Source organism: Felis catus, chromosome F2 (genome assembly GCF_018350175.1).
Source record: "Felis catus isolate Fca126 chromosome F2, F.catus_Fca126_mat1.0, whole genome shotgun sequence".
Taxonomy (NCBI): domain Eukaryota; kingdom Metazoa; phylum Chordata; class Mammalia; order Carnivora; family Felidae; genus Felis; species Felis catus.
Genome location: NC_058385.1, coordinates 22,171,054 through 22,191,953, shown reverse-complemented (window position 1 = coordinate 22,191,953; position 20,900 = coordinate 22,171,054). Strand labels below are relative to the sequence as shown.

Sequence of the window (20,900 nt, the reverse complement as noted above, 5' to 3'; positions counted from 1 at the left end):
AAGAGAAGGGTGATTGGAATTATTGAATGCAAAAAGATTTAGAAAGGGGAATCAAATAGGTATAGGACTGCAAAAGATCAAGACTTCTGAAAAAAGTGAAAATGATGTTATGCTTCAAGTAACTAAGAGGACTGCTTATTTCAGATATATATTCTTGCTCTGTGCCTCGAAGTGTCAGGATTCTATTGGAAAGGACTCCCACCATTAAAAGCTTTCTGGGTGGGAGTGTGGGGGTGAGGGGAGGAACAGGACTAGCTACCCAGAGGAAGAAATAATAATGTTAATGCCAAGGAAAATCATTACTTGGAACTTCTTTGGTTGGTCTCCTGCTGGAAACTTTAATTGATTACTGAAAAGAGATTAGGCATGTCCAATTTGCTTTAGGTCACAGTCTTCATTAAAATGAGAACTTATTGTTTATTTTCTTTGAGAATTATGAACTTTTGCAGTCAATAAGAAATAGTGATAGCTATGATCTTATTTAAAATACATTGTGATCCATCCTAGAAAGTATAAATGATGTATTTTTTAAGAGAGTAAACAAGCAATTTGGAAAAGAACAAAATGTAATGGAACCAGGAACAGTACTAATGGTGCTATTCTCACATTTTTGCACAATCTTTTATTCAAGCATTTAACAAATTAGGCACAAGAAGACAACTTGTTCTAGGGAATCAGCACTATGTAGTGGGGATGTTATAGAGCTGCACTTGAGTGCCCAACAACTTCTTTCTTTTTATTTTTAAGGTTATGTCTTTATTTTGGGGAGACAGGGTGCACACGAGGGGCAGAGAGGGAGGGAGGGAGAGAATCCTAAACAGGCTCCACGCTGTCAGCACCGAGCCTGATGCTGGGCTCAATCTCATGAACTGTGAGATCATGACCTGAGTCAAAATCAAGAGTTGGACACTTAACCAACCGAGTCACCCAGATGCTCCAGTGCCCGGCAACTTTCTGCTTAACTTTTGGCCCCTTCTTTATAACTTTCTTTCTCATCATTGTCATTATGTAATTACCATCTGCTCCATCATCATGATCATCATCATGTCAAATATCCCCTCTATAGAGACATCTTCCCTTACTATCTTTGTCACTAGTGTTTATCTTCCCGTATTTTCTACACTTTTATCTTGCCTTAAATTTCTTCGTGATATATTTAAAGATCAAAAATTGTATTTTCTGTTTAGTTGCTCATTACAGCTGCATGAGGATAGGATTTCTTTTGTTATTAAATTCAAGTTACTTTACTGTTTAAAAACACAATCAGGGGGCGCCTGGGTGGCTCAGTCGGTTGAGCGTCCGACTTCGGCTCAGGTCATGATCTCACAGCTCGTGAGTTCGAGCCCCATGTCGGGCTCTGTGCTGACAGCTCAGAGCCTGGAGCCTGCTTCTGCTTCTGTGTCTCCCTCTCTCTCTGCCCCTAACCCACTCACATTCTGTCTCTGTCTCTCTCAAAAATAAGTAAACATTAAAAAAAAAATTAAAAAAAAAAAAGAAGAATGACAGATGTAACATAGCCATAAAAGGCTGCTGTGTTGAGAATACATAAGGGGGCGAGGGCCACAGAAAGGAATTGGTTTGTTACTTTGTTGGCGATCCAGTTTAGAAAAGGAGTTGAGAAAGAAGAGAGAAAAATTAAAATGATAGCACATAGTGGCTCAAGGGAGAAAGGAATAAGATAAAGACTTTACATCTGACTTTACAAAAAAAATAAAAGAGATGAGATATGCTTTTGTTGTTTTACCACAGGGTGAGGGAAAATAGGAAGGGAAAGTCAGCTTCACTAGTTTGTGGAAGAAATGGGAGATGAACCGAAAAGGAGTATGGAACATTCTTTAAATACATTTGATTATGAAGTAAAAGAGAAAGAGAGTGATAGCTAGAAAAGTTCTTGAGGTCTTTAGGAAATATTTAGTGAAAATATTTAGTGAAAATATCCTTATTGTTTTCTGATCATGGAAGTCATACATGTATATTGAAAAATTCAAAGGCACAGAAATAGATGATGCACAAGGTGATATTCTCCCAATTTTCAACACCAAGAAAGTAATTATTAAGAGTTAATATAAATTCCTTCAGTTGTGTTTCATGTAAATAATTATTCAGATAAGTATAACCATGATGCTCCTTGAAAAAAATTAAAGTGGCAGGGCATGGGTAAAACTGGATGTTCCTACAGTAAACTAGATATCTGAAAAAATGTAATTCAAATATAGTGAGAGTCAGTACGACATGTGGATTAACTTGATTTTCTAGGGGAATCTATGCCTATGTACAAAATCACCTATATATATATTTTTGTCTCCATTTGGCCAATGTTACCTACCAGGAAACGGTCTGTTTGTTGGGATAAGAGAAGAGAGAAGCTGGTCTTCCTATATGAGCCCAAGATACCTTTTACTATTTGGAACACTTACAACAGGGTATTATGATTGTCTGTTGTATTCTCTGATCTGTGAGCTTTTTGAGGGCAGTGACTATATTTTGATTAATATGGTATCTACAGAACATAGATCAATGCCTGACACCATGATGTGGACCTCACTTTTGTTTGCTCATTGAATTAATGAACGAGTAGTGTATAATCACAAACATTCACGTGCCGCAGCAAAGATGTGCATGTGCACACGAGCGTGCATGTGTGCGGGATTTTGTGTTTGGTCTTGGCCTTGATAGTTCCATGTTTTATGTAATAGTTCTAATTCATCCAAATAAATTCTATTGTGAGAACTAAATGTTGGAAGTAAATGTTGCTTACTAAGTGAGTAGGATCAAACGGTCAAAAGTGATTAGAAATTTTAAATGATCACTCCAGCCTTTAATTTTTGTGTATATATTATTAGTTTGAATGAGACAGTAAATATGGTTTGTGACATATGAATGGCACTATTATCTGCATGCATACATTCCTTGATTATCAATGATGGATTAACTTATTAAAAACAGCAGATGCTAAACTGAAATGTACTTCACCCTTTTTCAAAGTCCAGTTCAATTGAATAGCAAAATTTAAGTTTTATATGAACAAAAAAGGCCACTGAAAAGGCCAATATAATTAAAATTCAATTAATAATCCTACCTTTTTTTTTTTGAATCTACAACAAACCATTCAATATACTTTGGCAATGAATGAATTCCAATTTGTCATAAAATTAGCCACTTAACTCTCTTTGCTCTCCAATTTCAAAACCAAGTACAGTCTGATTATATTCATTTCTCTCCTGGTTGAACTCAATGTACATTTTTCATTCATAGCTTTTGTGAGATTCTCTAATATTTATTTACTAAGGCTTCTGAAGTATGAACATTTATAGGTCAATTCCATCAGAGAAATAATTGGGTTCTTTGACAGCATCAGAACACAATAAACGATTGTAAATCAACCTTTTGAACAAGTTGAAAATTAAGATAAAGTATCTATTATTGAAAAGGGCTTTGCATTTATTTTTAGACTCCCCTCCCAACAAGAAAAAAAAATTCAAGACTAGATCTTGGGCACTGATTTGGTTTCACAGTTATTTAGGTTAGAATGACAACATGTGGATTAATAATTCTTTTTAGGGTAACTTGGGTAATCAAAATGCATGTATAATAAATAAATGCCTATATTGCTTACTCTGTACTAATTACATATGCTGTTTTATTTAATACTAATAATCTGTGAGAGAGATATTGTTGCAATTTTTCAGATAAAGAAACTAAGGTTCAGAGAGATTAAGTACATTGTCTAAAGTCAGAACAAGATTCTATTGCCCAGTAATACACATTAGAGTTATAAAATTACATACTTTTCATCTGCTTATTGAGCACCATTTTCATTCAGTAGCTTTGTTCAATGCAAGGTTGTTCAAACTGTCTAAGGCTGTAGGATCCTAAAGAAAACTGAGATCAGATGACACAGTTGCCAACTCAGTGTTAGCTCAATTGTTTTAACATTAAACATTTACCCAACTATACATTTCTTTTTTTTTTAAGTTTGTTTATTTATTTTGCATGAGAGAGAGAGAGCATGAGCACAAGTGGGGAAGGGGCAGAAAGAGAGGGAAAGACAGAATCCCAAGTAGCCTCCATGCTGTCAGTGCAGAGCCCGATGCAGCACTTGAACTCACAAACCAAACCATGAGATCACGACCTGAGCCGAAATCAAGAGTCAGACGCTTAACTGACTGAGCCACTCAGGTGGCCCACCTTGATTTCTCAGTAGTAATTTCACATTTTAATTATACTATCATATTGGCTAACTTTTTGGTTATTTTCCTCTAAAATAAACATGTATCTGAGTGTGAATCTGTAGACTTTGGGTAGAAAATCTCCTTGGGGCAATGGCTGCCCATCAGATATTCTTGAAAAGAATGGCATGTTTGCTATAGTTAAATTAATCACAGTCCCTCAGACCATTCATGAATCTAGAAATGCTGTCTGGTATATACACCACACAGATCAGACTGAGATTTTTGAAAACCAGAAACATTTTGTAAGTCTTTTAAATAATCTAAATTCTTAAATGTCCAACCTCAAGGAGTCATGTGATATTGTCCAGCAAGCCTTCTGTGTTTCCCTAGTCTATGTGCTTCCTCATTATCCACTATGACTATCTGAAAATTCTGTGACTCTTTCCAAACTTCTGGCCATAGCAGCTCCCACTGACTCTCAGCCTCCTACTTCATGGAGAAAACAGGGATATTAGATGGTATGGCAGGCAGACCATGGTAAGATGGATCCCAATAATCACCACCTCCTGCTGTTCCCACACCACTGGGACCTGACCTGCATTTTAACATGCTGTATTTATTTCTTGGCTACCACACTGTGATGAAGCAAAATGCTTGTGGTCAGCAGAACTTCTAAACTGGCCCAAGTAAAGAGCTGTGTCCTAATCCCCAGAACCTATGAATATACGAAGATATCATTCTCATGATTATGTTATGTTATAGGGAACACTTGACTGCCAGATATGGAAATTATTTGGGTGGGTATAATCTGGACACATAAGACCTTAAAAACAATGAGCCTTCTCTGGCTGGTGGCAAAAAGGAAATTAAGAGAGGTTTCAAGCATGAGACGGATCATGAAGCATCAGGCCATTTCTGGCTTTGTAGATGGAGAGAAACATGCAATGAGGAATCCAGGCAGCTTCCAGGAGCAAAGACTAGCCTCCAAGTGATGGCCAGCAAGGGAATATGGACCTCAGTCCTACAACCACCAGTAACTGGATTTTTCCAACAACCTGAATTAGCTTAAAAGTGGATTTTTCCTAGATCTTCCAGAAAAGAGCCCAGCATGGCAGATACCTTGACTTTAGTCTTATGAGATCCTAAGCAAAGAACACAGTCAAGTCCTTCTGGATTCTGATCTATGGATTTGGAAAAAAAAATAAATAAATGGTATTATGTTAGGTTTCTAAATTTGTAGTAATTTGTTATACAAAATATAAAACTAATATGTTACTCTATTTTATTAGTTTTTAATCTCCCCTTGCTCTGCCTTGAGAGTGATTAGACAGCCCCTTCCCCTTAGACCTTTTCAGCTATTCGTCAGGTACCTCCAAATACTAGTGGACATATGTTTGTGGTACTTTTACAGTTCCTCTCACTTGGAGTAAGTGCCCCTTTATTCTCACCCACAGCATGGGAGGGAAGCATAACTCAATGACAACCCTAATCAAAGAAATCTATCGATGTTCTCAATTTCCTTCTTTTGGGTATTTTGGAAGTGGATGATTTACTAATGCTGGCAAAACCAGTGTCACAGTCTCTTAGCATAATTGCAGAGCTATCCTGATTCCTATGCTTTTTCTCAGCCCCTGGACCTCTGCTAAAATCAGGCTATGGTAAAAGGCATCACTTAATACCCTGCATTTTTAAGGATACATTTTTGTTATATAAGGATAAAGTAGACAATATAATTCAATCATACTGTAGCTTTGGATAAGTTTCTTGACATTATATTAGAGAGTTCCTGCATATGGTAAGACCTGTAAACAAAACAGGAACATTGCATGAAACATGTTTTATAGTTCTGCAACCAATAATATTAGAATGTATGAAATGTTTCTCTATTTTCAATAGACTCTAATGTCAAGAGAGTCACCATGCACACAAACAAATAGTACATTAGCATTATCATTAACTACAACATGCTTACAAGAAATTCACTGCATACGAATATTATAGTTGATTCCCTAACATTCATTCCACCCAGGTGACTGGCCTCAGCCAGTCATGGCATGTCTATTCCTCTTGCCAGAGAATGGTTCAAGAATGGAAATAGGGCCAATGAGACATGAGGGGAGTCCCCTGCAGGGACTTCCAGGAAACATTTCCCTGACTCCAAAGAGAGACCTCAAAAAAAGGATTGTCTTTTCTTTTCTAGATAAGAAGTCAGAACGAGAGGACTAGAATTTCCATAGCTATATTGCTACCAACCTAAAGAAGGAACCAAACCTGGCATGGTTGAGAAGACATGGAAAGAAGCTGGATCCTTGATGATATCACCATTGGAATCCAAGTTTTATTACTCACAGCAAAAACTATTCTAGTAATAACATATTTTGAGCACCAATGACATATTGAGGTCAAAAAGGACTGTGTATAGTTAAATTTACGCAGGCATGCCTAGGAAGAAAATCAGAGGTGTTTAAGACAAATATACAAGCAAATTTAGAATGAAGAACAGGGACTACTTTCAAATTAGGTTTTATGAAAAGACCAATGTGGTACCAAAATCAAGAGATTGGTGGAGCCACGAGAGAACATCAAAAAATACAAATGGAGTCAGAACTTGGAAGTGGGAGTTACTTTCTTGCACCTCAAAGGACGACTTCAAACCACACCAAAATCCTTACCAAGTAAGACAAAGATGCAAGAGCCTTAAGGCCAATACAAAAAGTTGCTGATCCACGAAAGGCCTATCATGTTCTGCCCTCTTACGTGAAGAACAAAGGCCATTGTCCATCTTCTTGATTGTCAGGTAACTTAAAAGATAAGAGAAGGTAATGATCGGAGGGTTTGGGGGGGGCAGGGAAGGTTGTAATCCTCTGGCTTTGAATAAAATTGAAACATCAGGAAGATCCAACCACACACTGAAAACTACAGGACATGCTGTTAGTTCACCATGAGCCATTTTACATGGTGGTGGTTTCATTTCAATATATCCAACGAGGGTAAAAAAGATACAGTGTATAAGCCGGATTTTATCATTTAAATGCCAATTCATTCTCATTGTTGCTATTGAATTGTGAGTCTCACCTGCACCAAAACATAACTATATATGTAAGCAAACCACATTTAATTATTGATGTGATATTGGGTACATGATCTTGTACATTACAGAAAATTGTCTCATTACTCCACTCCTTTCCTCTGAAGTCAGGGCTAGAGGAAGACAGTCTACTACACATGTCAAGAATAGGTAAAATCTCACAAATCTAAAAGCAGCAACTTAAAATCAGATCAACCATGGCTTAAAACCCAGGATTGACATTTTTCTAGCTACGTGATCTTTGATATGTTATTTAATCCCATGAATCTGTTTTTTCCTCAGGAAAATGGAGATAATAATGTCTCCCTAAGAGGTTTGTTATAAGGCCTAGAGGAGGCAATGTATGGAAATTGCTTATTAGACAGTCATAATGTATCAGAGACCAAAATAATGTCAATCTCCTTCCCACTTTTCCTAATAAGGACTTATACTAGAGAGGGGAAAACCATTGAGAGGGTGAGAGAATTATTTTTGGCCAATGAAAATATGTTTTTCGCTAGGGAGGACTCATGCTTTTAAAATACAGTACTGATAAATCTATGGATCACTCTCCCTAGGAGATGTTTAAAACAACAGGGTCACAGGGAATCAGAACATTTTTGCTTGGATGAGAATTCTAAGTTACAGATATTAAAACATGGCACTATTTTTAGCTAGAGTGTACTTAAGTATGTGAGAAATAATTGCTTGGATCTTGTTTTTGAATTCTTAGAATAAAGAAAGAGAGATTTTCTTTAAATGTCAGTATTTGTTTAAATACTGAGTCCCTCTTATTCTTAGCTCCTGGTAGCTGACAGTCCTAGCTCTGGGGGATGACTAGGATGGTGTGTTTCCGTATTTACCAACAGAACTAAATAAACAAAGTAAGTGTCTGATGGAAAACTGGATTCATAGAAGTCAAGCCACTGAAATCCTGTGTGCGAGAGAAGTAAATGGCTCAGAGGCGATGCAAAGACCACATAACGCTCCCTTCCATTCAACTCTCTGCAAACACTGTAGAAGGGAGCTAGGAGGCCAGTCTCCTGGATACAAGGACAACAGGATGCTGATCTCCCTAAAGGGCTCTTAGGCAGAAGCCTTGATGCAGGAGGGAGCAGAGGAGGGATTAGAAGCCGAGGGATGCTGGAGGAAGAGCAGGAGCTTCCACGAGGGCTCTCTGGGACTCTTCTTAATGATGCCTTTGGGGCGAGGGGCAGCCCACTCACACAGCTCTTAACCGAGATCGAGAGGGACATGGGGAGGCAGAAACACGTTCTGCACCTGACCCAAACCTGTGCTATTTCCTACGAGAGTAAATAATGTCTTCCATACACTTAGAATGTTTTCTGTGAATCCCACTGTTGTTAGCCTCAATTTTAACAGGAGCCAGATGACTTCAAGTGCAATATTTTCTCTGGTAAGTACTAGGTTCTGATATTCTATGTTGCTGACCAATGAGCGATTCAAATATTTTGGTAGTTTGGGTAAGCAGGTTGCAAAATACCTCAATGGTACTTCTTTTTAAAGACTTTTGAGACCTGTCCCTTATTAGAATGTATTGTCCCCTTTTCTCTTCTCCCACAGCAGTTCCTGTATGTATGTAAGTATTTCTAGAGTCTTCTAAAGTTATTTGTTTACAAGTCTCTATACCATTTAAGTGTTAATTCTCTGAGGGCCCAAACCTGCTATTATTCATGTTTAACCTCTCAACACCTAACAAATAACTGATACACAGTAAGTCTTCAATACTTTCATTGACTGAGTAAATAAATGCTGACACTCCTTCACAACAATTGCAAAGATGGCAAGCCAGCGATAGCTGCAAGGGAATTTTACCTAATTTTCACAGCCACATAAAATCGACTATGTCCTCAGCTTGATTCTTCTGTTCAATAAGTATTTAATGAATATGTACGGGCACTAGCCAAAGGTTTGGGCGTAGGGAATACTAAAATAATTATGACATTATTCCTACTTGAAAGTAGTTCAAAACAAATTGTTACTTTAAAATGTGTGCTGGAGAAAAGAAATACGTTGCCATCTCTGTAGCTTATTTGTATGTCTGATGGTAATTAATCCATTTGTGATACCATTTAAACTGTTTTTTTTTATCCTAACTTACGAAGCCATAATCAATATTGCCAATAAGATATAAGACAAAAGCCGATATTTGTTTTTAATTGCTCATTTTGACATAACATACAGTTCCAAAAAATTACACACTTCGTGTCATGGGTTAGGTAACTAGATTACTGTGGTTTAGTAGTTATCTGTTTATCTGTATGGTTTGCACTTGTCCTGTGAGGTTTTCAACACTAAAGCCCCCTTTCTAAACTCTTTTGGTTTTTGAACCATTGCTGCCATCCAGTGGAAGAATGTGGTGTTTCATTAAATAAAAGACTATTCCCCCAAATAACTAATATAGCACTTATAATCAAATTTTTATAATCACAAATCACCAAAAATTAAATCCTTTATCATACTGAATTATAATATAGAACTGATTGAAAAACTAAGTCCTTTAAAACATTAACTATTCAAACAAGTCCTTGTCGATACATACAGATATTATAATTGACGTGCCATGCTTGCATTGCTATGCTTATAGTCGTATAGTATATTTATTTTATACCCTTCCACATGTATTGCAGTTAGATGATTATTCTTATCTGATAATTATATGTTATTGGTTTTAATCTATTTCCATTTTTTCTTCTGTTTTTCAAGGTTCTCTAGGGTTCATGCAGGTCCTGTTGCTTGATAGATATCTCCTTTAATAATACTTCATCAATCTTTCCTCTATGATTTTTCCAGAATTCAAATCCAAGGTTCAACCATTGTTATAGCTCTTAAGACTATATTTAAATAAATAAATGCTTGGGTGCTTATGTAATTTATGTAAATCTTTTTTTTTTTTTTTTTGCACTGTTTAAGTTTGAACTAGCTGATGTGCTATAGAAATCTGAGCTTGATTTTAAAAAGGTTAGACAAATAAACGTTCCCAAATGCATATGATTTCTATACAAGTCACTGACTACCTGGCACCTGACAGGGTCAACATTTGTAAATGAGCAAAAATAAGGTTTATCTAATCATTGCATGCTGTAGAATGTGTTCATCAGTGTAATTAGAAACACATCTTTGGGTTTTACAGTTTTTGCAGTAATCCCTGGTCAGAGGGACAATCTCAGTATCCTTTCTATGTACTTCAAAGTACTTCTCAATTTAGATAGTTCTTTCCAGTAGATCACATATCAAGCTCTATTTCCAAATCTCTGCCTCATTTGTGATGATATGAGAGAGAACTTCCCCCTTCCCTGGACCAGAGGAAGTCACATTTACTAAACAGCCTGTGTTGTCGACCCTTTTAGGGTAAGTTTACTTTTTTATGATATACTTGTCTTATTTTAAAAGAATAACATTTAAAGTACTACCCTTTGGGGCATTTCAGAAATTTCATGAAAATCTGTCTCTTATAAACCACTTTCCTTGTAATTTCAGAATGTTCATAATGTAACCCCTGTTCATTTTCCTATTCATATTAAAATTGTTAGTGATGACATTTTTAGTGTTGTCCTTGGGAGACAATAGTCTGAAACTTAAAATGCTGAAGTAGACATTTTATTTCGATTATTAAACATCTGACTCATCTAAATTAACCAGATAAGTTTAAATATTCTGGCATTGACCTTAGCATGACTTCACTACAATTGCTAATAATTGTGTTATTATCTCTGTTGGCTATGTATTTTTTTCTGTGATTTTCATATCTTTCTTTAACCAATAGGTTCCTGCTCTGAAATGTTTTAGTTCTTTGATCTCTAATTTGTTATAGTACTAGCAAAAGACTCTCTTGACGTGAATCAGAAAATGTGTGATGGTAAAAGTTACCTTTCACATTCAATTCTTTAACCTAATAAATCTTTCAAATTTCCTTATAATGTGTTTTCTCTCTAAACTGTAAAAACAGAAAACACCCACCTGCTTCAACTGATGGCTCCACTGAATCAACTTTAGGGAGGGGCACAGGCTTCCATTGGTGGCCACACCCACATAATAAAGCTTGGACCAAGGCTAGAACCTGTGATGGGTCTACCTTTGAGAATTTGGAAATTGCATATTACAGAGAATGCTAGTTCAAGACTAATGGAAGTAGTCAAGACAATTAAAAAAGAGGAGAGAGGTAAGTTTGTCTCATAAAATGTTAGAAAACAGAACAATGTGCTTTATATTTTTCTAGAGGAGAGTCATTGGCAAGTAAACTCTATCCCTCCAAATGATTTCAGAGCATTAGTGTAAAAATGCAAGTACCTGGGTAACTGGGGCAAACTAGAAGGGGGGGGGGGGACAGCGTGCCTTCTCAGCAAACAAAAGCAACCAAAACCTACAGACACAGAATGAGGAGAACTACTCAAAATAGTATAAATCTTGGCAGGCAAGTCAAATCCATACCAATGTTTGATTGATCACATTTTATAAGGCATGGACAAGTGTAATTCTTATTTAAGTAATTATTATTTAAATAAAGAGCAATTACTGCTATCCAAAATCATTACTGAGCACTTACTATATGCCAGAAGATGCCGAAGATATGAAGAGGGCTGAGATTAGTCTCTACTACCTCAAGAAAACAGCTCTAAAGACAGAGATGCCAAAGGAGAGTGGCAAAGGCAGAACAAAAATAACTTCGAATTGACACACAACCTTCTTGGGCTTCCTTCTCCCTCTTTTAAATTCTGACTTACAATCAACAAAACTAAAAAAAAAAAATACAAAGCAATGGGAGGAGACTGAGTTATAATTTATTCTCTAATATTTCAATAAACTTTAATTAGCATGGAGAAGAGAACACATACTTTTGACTGTTCTTAGATATAGGAAAATGTGAAGACACACAAAATTGATTCTTGTATCTAAGGTGTTAATTTCTCAATATTTTACAACTAGAACTCCTTTCAAGTAAAAATCATCACAAATGTTTTAGAATTCAAAATGTATGTGATGTCTAGTTTTCTCTGGACGGGGAAATGAAAAGAACTTGATTTAAGTAATTCAAATGTGAGAGACATATATATTCTTAATTAAAACCAACTCATCAAGCAAAATTAACTCATTTTTTAGGAAACACAGTTCAAAGATGGGGCGATATACATGCTGTGATCACAACAGAGAGGTGCAAATGAACGCACTCTTGGTGATGACAGGCTCTGAACTGAGCCACAGGCTCTACCAAATATGAATGCATGAAAGAAGGTACTTTTTTTTGCAAATTGTTATTGAAATGCCATTTAGTTTAACTTGATTGTGTTGACCTCTGTTTACACATTTGAATGAAAGTAGCGAGCCAAGACTTGTAAGATCCTTGAGGTCAGTGTTTAATAGTAGTGTAACCAGAATCAAACCATCCATAATCATTCTCCTGAGGAAAAATTTGACTAATGGCACCTGTGAGATAGTCTCTTGACATGGATAGTGTTTATCTGTCTGTCATTTATAGAAAACAAAGATAGCTTTTGTGTAGTAGCCAGGGTTTTCCAGAGAAACAGAATAAATAGAATGTGTTTGTGTATGTATGTATTATTATAAGAAATTGCCTCACAGGATGATTATGGATCTGCAGTCTACACGCTGGAGACCCAGAAGAGCCTAAAGTGTAGTTCTAGTCTGAGAGCTGGCAAGTTCTAGACCCAGGAAGAGCCAATGTGAAGTCCAAGTTCGAAGGCAGGAAAACACTGATGCTCCAGCTTGAAGGCAATCAGGCAGAAAGAATTCCCTCTTACCTGGGGGAAGGTCAGCTTTTTTGTTCTATACTGGCTTTCCACTGATTGGATGAAGCCCACCCACTTTGGGGAGGGCAATCTCCTTCACTCACTCTACCAATTTAAATGTTAATCTCATCCAAAAACATTCTCACAGAAACAGCCAGGATAATGTTTGACCAAATATTTGGGCACCCTGTGACCCAGTAAATTGACACAGAAAATTAACCATCACATTCTGTATTGCTTAAAACATATAATGCTTAAAATATATCGTAAAGCTAAGACTGTAGAAGTAAAAATATGGAATACATACAATAATGAAAATATACAAATGAAAACATTGATTTAATAAATGTTATTGAGACTCACTATGTGCAAATGTTCCAAGACTCACTGTTCTTGGAACAGGATATAAGGCAGTGAACAAAGACAAGTTTCCTGGGCTCCTGGAGTTTACACTCAGTGAAAGAAAGACAGTAAAATAGGATTATACACACAGAATATGATTTCAGGGAGAGCTAAGGGCTGGGAAGAAAAGCAAAGCAGGCCCAGTGGCTGGAGAGGGAGCAGGTGGGTCGGCAACTTGAGTCAGGGTAGTGAGGGAATCCCTAAAATGTTACCATCTGAGTAAAGATTGTAATGATGTGAAGGGGTGAGGCAGGTGAGGATAGGAGAGAAGAGCGTTCAGGCAGAGGTAACAGCAAATGGATAAGTCTTGAGATGGGAACAGACTGGGCTTGTTTGAAGACCAGCAAGGAGGCCACTGTGGCTGCAGTAGGGGCATAGAGAAAGATGAGGAAGTAGACAGGGGCCAACCCAGGTAAATACACAACCAGCATTTGTCAATTAATATGCATCTCTGCATCAACACTTTCACCTTCAATTTCCTTGTTTATGCATTCAGGACATGGGAAGCATATTAAAAACCAGAGAACAAAAAAGGAACAAAGGAATGAACACAAGATTTGAAAGGGTCCATTAACATTGTGCTGATGTGCAACATACCCTAATGAGGATACCAGTTTCCAGGTAAATAAGTACAGGCCAATTTTACTTTGTAGCTAAATATTTAAGTACAGAATTTGGTATGGCTCATTTCACTATAGTTTCTGGATTATAGATTGTTTTGCATTATTTCTCACTGGAAATATCTGTCAGCACTGTGATAGTTTCCAGATGTTAACAAATTTTGGTTGGATGCATAGTCTTCAAAAGAACACATGCAGGTAAAATACAGTATTTTTTATGTGTTTGCAAAATATTGCGAGATAAAGAAGGGACTTTCAGAGAGGTGTTTAAGCTTGCTGTTCCCCAAAGTGCATCTCCATCAAGTATGAATGTATATTAGTCTTGTTCAAGTCAGGAAGACACAAACCACTTAAGGTATTTAAAATAGAAGTGATAGGGGCGCCTGGGTGGCTCAGGCGGTTAAGCGTCCGACTTCAGCTCGGGTCATATCTCACAGTTTGTGAGTTCAAACCCCGTGTCAGGCTCTGTGCTGACAGCTCAGAGCCTGGAGCCTGCTTCGGATTCTGTGTCTCCCTCTCTCTCTGTGCCCCTCCCCCACTCATGCTCTGTCTCTCTGTCTCTCAAAAAAATGAATCAACGTTAAAAAAAAAATAGAAGTGATATACTGAATAATATACAAAGTAGTTAGAGGGTATGCAGGAGTTCATAAAGGAGGAGGGGTAATAGTTAAGATCAGAAGGCTGCCGACACCCCTTGAGCTAGACCTGTGTGTTGAGCCAGCTGCTGTGCCCTGAGTCACTCAGCAGCTGCCAATACTAGAAATGCAGAGAGGCTGTTCTTTCTGTCAGGGTTGGAATCATAAAAGGTCACCAAGGTAGCAGTTGGAACCCCCATGGATGTTAGTACACTCCTTGGGATGCAGGAGTCACAGCAGTCTGACTCTTCCTGCTCTATGCCCATTACTAGTAACTATCAACTACTGTCAGAACCAGAACCATGAAGTTGTTATCTTCTGGCCTCCCTCCATGTCTCCCATGGGCAGAAGCAAACGGGAAACCAGCTGGCAAAGGCACATGGGAAATGTAGTTTTCAGATTCCCCAACCCAGCAATAGTGAGCAAAGAAGAGAACATGGGGATTGAGACACATCCGAAAAATAAGCAGCCCTTTTGGCTATTCAGTATTCAAACACACCGTTCTATCCACATTTAAGCTTCCACACAACAGTGACAACTACTTTACACTTCCACGTAATATGAAGACGATGAATAGTCTTTACTTTTCCTCAATAGTGCCTCAAGAGTACAAATGAAGATAACCTTACCCTCTCCTACAAAAAGTGGAGACACAAAAATCCGTCAATCATTTTATCTATCTTTGGATGACAGTAGTTTCCTTTTTAGTTCAGTCACCATCTCACTTGATTATTCTGTACCTGAGAGTCCATGTTATAAAGCAAACCACCATAATACTCATAAAATAAAAAAAAAATAATTTTGGGAAAAAAGGAGGAGGATAAGCTAATATTTATACACGTGAAATAATAAGTGGATTGTTTCCCTATTTCTGCATAATAAATTGCCTCAAAATACAAGAGCCCAAAACAACAAACATTTATTACCTCAGTTACATCAGTTCCTGAGAATCAAGAAACTTACCTGGGAGGTTCTGGCTCAGGGACCTCTCATGCTCTGCAGTCAGGATGTTGGCTAAGGTTATAGCCATCTGAAGGCTTGATTGCAACTGGAGAGTTCACTTCTAAGCTTGTGCACATGGTTGTTGGCTGGAGCCCTTAGCTCCTTGCCATGTAGTTTTCGCCATAGGACTGTTCATGATGACAGGGTGGCCAGCTTCTGCCAGAGCAAGTGATCAGAAAGAGAAAACGACAGAGAGACCAAGAGATAAGTGTCAGGGCCCTGTTTAAAAATCACAGTCTTATAATTGGCATACCGTAATTTCTGCTGTATCCTCTCGGACACACAGATAACCCTGGTTTGATTTGGGAGGGGGTTACACATGGTGGGAGCATCAAGAGGCAGGAATCATGGGGGCCATCTTGGAAGCTTGTCACCATGACAAACAAGGAAGAAAATATACATAGCTGCCATAATCATTTCTGTAACATGTCATAAGGTTTTAGTCCACATTTATAACTTCCTTTTTCCACTATTCTTTGTGTTCTCTTTGCATACTGTCAGCACTTCAGCTGACTAGGATATTTTACCTAACTACCCCAAACTTTCATTCCTAAAGGATCTAGGTTCTCAATGATTCTACCTTGAGTTCTTACTGTCTTCTCTTAATTGTACCAATTGACATGGAAGTGCCAGGGGTATCCCACAGAATCCTGTAGGCTCCAAGCATACTCCTCCCTTTCCACGCCTATGTATAACTGCAACCAAATTTCGTTTTGCTAATTGGGGTCAATAACAGTAGCCAGCACAGGAATCTGCTTCTGTGCCTATTCGGTCTGTACAATGATGAGACTCAAATGAATAGGTGGCAGGACCAATTTCCAACTGGCAAACAATTGTTGTGTCTCCGGGGAACAAATCATATACAGATGGGAAGGAAGATTTTGTGATTATTAGGTCACACACACACATAGATTAGAAACTTCACAGAGAATTAGCTCCGTAGTTGGGATTCAATAGGCCAATTTTATCAGGTAAATGATAAGAACAATGAATTATTTGGTTGAAGTATCATTGCCTCTCTCCGTTTCTATAAAATGAGCTTCTTTGCTATATGGGGAAATGAGAAGGCAAATACAGCACCACGTATGAGGGGTGCTAGAAGTACACTGGGCAAAAAGGCAAACCTATATCCAGAATAAGCATCTGTTCCAGTGAGAACATGTAACTGTTCCCTGTAAGGTTAAAAGGGGCCCATTATAATCAGCCTCCAGGTGGCAGGTGTCTTACAGGAGCCTGGTGTTGGTCTACGCTACTAGCAATCTGGGAAGTCAACAATGGTGGCATCCAGATGAGCGATAGTGAAGGGAATCCACGTTGTTGAGCTTCTGCATATCTTCCATCTCTGCCCTGTTAAGTACTTGTAGGTGATACCATTGAGTACCATTAGGGTGACTGAGGGAAGAGTTTAGCTAACATCCAAAGAATGAATGAGTTTGCCCACCTGCTTATTGATAGACTCTTTTGAAAGCTAGTGCCATTGGTGACCAAATATCCTCATGCACTGGTCTCAGTTTGAGAGCTTCTTCCACATTGCTTTTCCCCAAACCTCCTTACCATCAATTCTCTAATCTTATGCTTTCTAAATTCTGATCATATAGGCTGTCTTAGTTAGCTCAAGCTGCCATAATAAAATGCCATAGACTGAGTGGCTTAAATAACACAAATTTATTTCTCACAGTTCGGGACACTGAGAAGTCCCAGATCATGGTGCTGGCAGATTTAGTGTCTGGTAAGAACCCTCTTTCTCATTGGAGATAGCTGCTTTCTTGCTGTATCTTTACATGGCAAAGAGAGAAAGAGCACTTTCTCTGGTCTCTTCCTTCCCCTATAAGGTCACTAATTTCACCATGTGGGCTCCATCCTCATGACTTCATCTCAACCTAATTACTTCCCAATGCCCCACCTCCAAATATTATCACATTGAGAATTATGGCTTCAACATAGGAGTTTGAAGGGGTACAAACATTCAGTCCATAGCATAGACAACCCATTAGCACCTGTCCATGAATCAGTACATAACTACTCTGCTGGCCATGTCTTCATCCAGGCAATGTGGACAATCAGATGAACTGCTAAACATGCTTGGTGGGAGGGTTTCTCTTCCCCCTGTCCTCCTCTGAGTGACATTACAGTGCTGTAGCACCCCACTTCCGGCTGATACTGGATGCCCTGCATATCCACCTGTCAACCAGGCACAAATTGTTTTTTTCTTCCTTACTCAGTTCTTGATTGGCAGGTTGGGACTATGATAATGCAAAGGGATGCACGCATCACACAAAATTTAAGGAGGCATTCATTCCCAGGATGCAAGTTTTAACTTCTGTGAAAGAAAATAATAAATAATAAAATTTGTGCATATCTACTAATTTTGGCAAAAAGAAATACAGGAAGAAAAAAGAATAAAGTAATGAGTTTGATTACCTATCGGGGGATACAAGTCAGGTGTATAAACCTTTGCATATTTTTGACTTTTGGGACCATATCAATGTTTTTCATACCAAAAAAAAAAATAACCAAATGAAAACATCAAAAATGAAGGAGGGAACTAAAATGTAATATAAACAAGAGCAAATGTATCTAATTGTATTTCAAATGAATAATATAGCTGTACTGAGGGAAGAAAAAAACAAGTAATTTTGAACAGAATGTTTTGCCTATATATCCACAGATTAAAGACAAAGGAGCTATTAATGATTATTAAATATTAATCTAGTAGGTTTGTTTTCCCTGTGGTGTGGGTTAGCAATTTTGAAAGTGCTTTTATGTTTTCTGCAATTGAGAAAATAAGCAAATGCATCGATGAAAATGAAAAGCAGATTTCTCATTGTTGAAGAAGGGGGTCAAAATATAAAAAGGGGGAAGGCTAGTATGAACCTTCTGATGTTGGACTGGAATTGGTGGTATTAGTATAAACATAGTTTTGGATATAGACATAGAAGTATATGTTTATATGCACACAATTCATGTCTTAGCTTTTTCTGCTGAAATGGTTTAGAAGCAATAATACTCCAGTATCAGTGTTCATACATTAAGCCCAGATCTTGGCTTCTTTAAACCATTCTTCATTAAAAGGACTCTAGAATTAAAGCAGAGAAGGGATAAGATGAGCCTGGAAGTTCTCATGGGAACTGAAATTAAGAATGACGTCGAGGTGCCTGAGGGGCTCAGTCAGTTAAGCATCCGACTTCGGCTCAAGTCATGATCTCATGGTTTGTGGGTTTGAGCCCCGCATTGGGCTCTGTGCTGACAGCTCAGAGCGTGGAGCCTGCTTCGGGTTCTGTGTCTCCCTCTCTCTCTGACCCTTCTCCACTCATGCTCTGTCTCTCTCTCTCTCTCACTCAAAAATAAACATAAAAAAATTAAAAAAAAAAGGACCTCAAAAAATGATGGGAACATGTCAAAAAACCAGAGGAACCAAGTCTAAAGGGGGTCACACTGGCCAAAATCTGGGAAAAGTGAGCTTCAAAATAAATAATGATAGCAAAGGGCAAAATCTGCTTGTGGTCCTCTCCAAGATGGTCCACAATGCTTGTTACCTCCTAATATCTACCCCTTATACAGTCCCCTCCCACAGTAAATCAGAGTTGGCCTGATACCCACAGAACGCAGTGGAGGCAGCAGCAAACAACATCCAAAGTCAAGCCATAAAGGCTTGCAGCTTCCCCCTTGGCCTCTTGGATTGCTCACTGAGGGAACCCAGACTCCAACTATAAACACGCTCAAACAGCCCTGTGGAGAAGTTCCTATCACCAATCAGCACCACCTTGCCAGCTGCGAGCGAGCCACCCTGGAAGTGGACCTTCTGGTCACGTCAACCTTGCTAAGTACTACAGACTAGCAGATACCCACTGCAACGCCACCAGAGTCCTCAGCAAGAACCACCCAGCCAAGCACCCTGAATCCATGACCCTGAGAATGCATGAGAGACAATATTGACTATTGTTTTAAATCGTAAATTTTGACATGATTTGCTATGCAGTATTGGATTAAAAAAAATCCACCATCAAATAAAATGAGAATTCATGAGTTGCTCTCATGTGATAGAAATAGATAGATAGATAGAAAAAGAAAAGGACTCCTCTTTACAACAGATTGCCAAATAATAAACATAAAAAGATGATGGAGCTAGAAAATCACCGTAGTCACTGTAGTAATAAACAATTTGGTACAAAAAAAATGTCAATAGTTGCCAAAATTATTGGGTGAAAGTTTAACGAGGAACGAGATATTACATAGTCTCGAAGTATCCTCTCACAAGGTGTTTTTTTTTTTTTTTAATTAATTTGGAAGGTAAAACTAGTGATCTTACAGTAGAAAACCATAGCAGATGCTACCCTAACTGAGAAATCAAAGTTAACCTCGCCTGTCATGGGACAGTCACATATCATGAGCCCCTTGCTACAATGCCCTGAACACATCGCAACTCTTTTCTTGGGCATTCTTGCCAAAAATGCAGTCTGAACCAAGTGATGAGGAAGCATCAGATAAAGCTCAAATCGAAAGGTATTATGCAAAACTATCAAATCAAAGAAAGACTGGAACCCTTCCAGTTAAAGTAGTAAAAGAGACAAGATGCCTGCACGCAACGCCCGGGCTTCTGTACTTAGGTGTGGCTTTATTTGCAGGTATAGTAGCTCCAAAGAATGTAGTAACTTCTGAGTTTTCAAATGAACAGAAAATATAATACAGGGTTGGTAACTCAGGAAGTTGTGTGGGTGCAGGGCTTGTGTGTACAAAGTACTTCTGCCTTATGTACGGAGCTTTACAAAAACCAAATTACATTTGTTTTAGTCAGGTTTATCTCCAGACTATTTGCCTGTCCTATTCTTTTTATTCATCTCTAGGTTCTGATACCTGAAAGGATGTAAGTCTGTTCTAATTTTACCTTACCTTCCTCTATACATATATATCCTTCCTACCAAGATGTATAAATGGAACTCAATTTCAGGTGTTAAAAATTTCACCATTGAAAGTACATATGTGAAAACTTAGCTTCGACCCAAACAGGGTTAAAAATGTAAACTGACCTTTTTGAAACAGATTTTAACAATGTAGCTAAGATTCTTGCTAAACATTATGAAGAAATCCACTGCATATGTCAATATATTTCAGTAGAACATAAAAAAAAATATTTGCATACATGAATCTTTCCCAAAAGGGTGGATATTCTAAGCAGAATGCTAAATGCCTTTGTGGGTGACAGTACATAGGTTTGAAGTAGAACTTGGGACAGA

The 20,900-nt window shown here is 38.0% G+C and overlaps 1 protein-coding gene across 1 annotated transcript in view; it reads right to left on the bottom strand.

Annotated features, from left to right (window-relative positions):
• KCNB2 (potassium voltage-gated channel subfamily B member 2) overlaps positions 1–20,900 on the bottom strand; it is a 623,843-nt gene that overhangs the window by 525,499 nt on the left and 77,444 nt on the right. Inside the window, exon 3 of the mRNA XM_045049575.1 lies at positions 15,628–15,822. The gene's annotated coding sequence lies outside the window, so the exon portion shown is untranslated. The remainder of the gene's footprint in view (positions 1–15,627; positions 15,823–20,900) is intronic.